A 3,316-nucleotide genomic window follows, 5' to 3' on the forward strand; every position below is an offset into this window, starting at 1 on the left:
ACCTAAAAGCCAACCCTCATCAATTAGAAAGGTTGATCCAATGTGTTGGAAAAGAAAAACGTTCACCTGAGATCACTATCAACCATGAATCAGGAGTTTCTCTAGAAGTGGAAGATAATTTGGAAGGGCCCATGACTGAGAAAGAATCTTTTGTTGTGGCGTCTTTGTCAGACAAACCTAAGCCTTTCTATGTTTCTCTTTATATAGCTGGATGCAAGTTAAGTAATTGTATTATTGATTCTGGTGCATCTGATAATGTCATGCCTTCAAAGGTAGCACATGCCTTGGGTCTCTCTCTAAATAAGCCCTCTGGAAAAGTGTATTCTATGGAGGCAAAACAAGTCCCGCTAGTTGGCCAGTTGAAAGATGCTTAAGTAGCACTTGCGGCACATCCTGAGAAGAAGTTAAAACTGAACATCCTGGTTGCTGATATTCCTACCAGTTATGGGATGCTTTTGAGCAGAAGTTTTTGCAAAGATCTTGGTGGTGAAATCAAAATGGACATGTGTCATGCCCTTATCCCTATTGGAAATAAGAAGGTTAAGCTTGATCCTGAACCCAAAGCTAAATATACAGTGTTGAAATCAGATGACCCCAGAGCTGAAATATTATATGTTGATACTGGGCATGGAACGTACATGATGACGTCCAATGAAGGAGATGTAACTGAACCTCTCATGCTTGATATAACTAATGAATTATGGTCAATGGAGTTTGACGGAAGTTCTTCTTCTTCCGGTTCAGGTGCTGGGATAGTGTTGATATCAGCACAAGGAGAGAAATTTCCAAAGGCTTACAAGTTGGCTTTTGAGACCACCAATAATACCGCGAAATATGAAGCTCTCCTACTTGGTCTCGAGTATGCAAGAGAAAAAGGAATCAAACAACTCAAGGTATCAGGAGATGCAGAATTAGTTGTCAACCAGGTACGTAGGCAATATCAATCAAAGAATCTGAAATTGAAGGCATATAGGAATAGAGTGTGGGATGAGATCGAGCATTTCGATGCTTTTTCCTTATTTTCTATTCCTCGTGAACAAAATTCTAAGGCAGATTGTCTTGCAGTCTCTGCCTCTCTCCTTATTCCTCACCCTGAGTTCAATAGACATGTTTACACGATAGAGATGATTCATAGACCCAGTGTGCCTGATAACGATCAACACTGACAAGTTTTTGATGATGATGGGCAAATCATTGCATTTCTTGAGGGAAGGCCTCCATTTTCAGACTTAAAATTTGAAGGATCGTGTAATCATAATGGAAAACAAGGAGACGATCCTGAGGTTATTCAATTGGAAGGTAATGTCATCCCGAGAGGATTAGTCATCCTAGAGAGTCTTTTTTATAAAGAAGACAAAAGGAAAGAGAAAGTTGAGGACACTAAATCTTCTAATTGTTCGAGTTATGAGAAAGTAAATATTGCTTCTCAGGAAAATCCAAGGATGGTTCTAATAGGGAAAGATTTGGCATCTCAAGAGAGAGAAGAGTTTACAAGGTTATTGAATGCTTACCAAGACGTTTTTGCTTGGGGTTATGAAGATCTAAAGGAATTCATGGATGGGAAATTTAAACATCAGATTCCCTTGAAACCTGGTTCAACTCCCTTTTGGCAAAAGCAAAGACAATTCAATATCAAGGTGGCAGACGCTATTTTCAATGAGGTTGATAAGATGCTTAAAGCAAAGATTATCTATCCCATTCACCACTCAACATGGGTAGCTAATATTGTTCCTGTTAGGAAGAAGAATGGTGAGATAAGAATATGTGTTGACTTCCGCAATTTGAATCAGGCGTCACTCAAGGATAATTATGGACTCCCTGTCATGGATCATATTCTGCAGTTGGTATCTGGCTCTGAACTCATGTCAATGTTAGATGGCTTCTCCGGTTATAACCAAATCAGTGTTGCACCTGAAGATCAACATAAAACAGCTTTTACCACTCCATGGGGTACGTTTGCCTACAATCGTATGCCTTTTGGTTTGATAAATGTTGGGGCCACCTTCCAAAGGGCCATGGATCATTCATTCAAGGATTTCAAGAATAAGATCATTGTTATGTATCTTGATGATCTTACAGTGTTTTCAAAACAGAGAAGAGATCATGTGCATCATCTAGAAGCAATATTACATCGATGTCAAACTCAAGGCATCTCATTGAATCCTAAGAAGTCTATATTTGGGGTGACAGAAGGCAAACTACTGGGGCATATTGTCTCCAAAGAGGGCATTCGGATAGATCCTAAGCGGGTGAAAGCTATCCAACAGTTGTCACTTCCCATGAGTAAACCAAGAATTAGGTCTTTCTTTGGGCAGATAAACTTTATAAGGAGGTTCATACCAGACTTCTCTGAGATAACAAAGTCAATTGTGGATATGATGAAAGGGGATACTAATTTTAAGTGGACAAAAGAAGGTAAGGCTTCTTTTGAACAAATCAAGACTGAAATTGCTCATGCGCCTACCCTTTCTTATCCAGATTTTTCTAAGGATTTTCATTTGTATTGTTATGCCTCCGAAAACACTTTATCTGCTATACTTACTCAACCTGACAAAGACAACATCGAGGCCCCAATAGCATTCATGAGTATCCCTCTTAAGAAACATGAATTGAAATACTCCTTGATCAAGAAAAATGCTTATGCTCTAGTTAGAGCAGTGAAACAATTCAGATTTTACATCCTAAACTCTCACTCCAAGGTGTTTGTCCCTGACTCAGCAGTGAAGACTATTCTGACACAACAAGAAATTAGCATGAACAAAAGGGCCTCCTGGATAGCTAAAGTACAAGAATATGATCTCGATATAAAACCTACAAAGCTTGTCAGGGGAAAAGGTTTGTGTAAGGCAATTGCGGAAGGATCTTCTAAAGAAGGGACGAAGGAAGAAATGCCTTTGGTTTTATTCATTAGTAATGTTGATGACTGGTTTTCAAATACTGCTTATCTTCTAACATATGGGGAATGTCCTGCTCATTTATCACCTAAAGAGAAGAGGACCTTAAAATTGAAATCTGCAAAATACATTCTTTGGAATGACGCCTTATACAAGAAAGGGATAGATGGTACTTTTCTGAGATGTGTTGATTCTAAACAAAGAAAGGAGTTGCTTCAGTTATTTCATAATGAAGCATGTGGAGGTCATTACTCCGCATCAGTAACAGCTTACAAAATTCTGAGAAATTGTTTTTACTGGCCCGGGATATTCAAAGATGCAGAAGAATGGGTGAAAAAGTGCGATTCTTGTCAGTACTTCAAAGGAAAAGTTCAATTGGCTGCATTGCCCTTGAAACCAGTGGTGATCGAAGAACCCTTTCA

This window comes from Cupressus sempervirens, chromosome 5 (assembly GCF_028749045.1).
Source record: "Cupressus sempervirens isolate cs-2001-9-10 chromosome 5, ASM2874904v1, whole genome shotgun sequence".
NCBI lineage: Eukaryota > Viridiplantae > Streptophyta > Pinopsida > Cupressales > Cupressaceae > Cupressus > Cupressus sempervirens.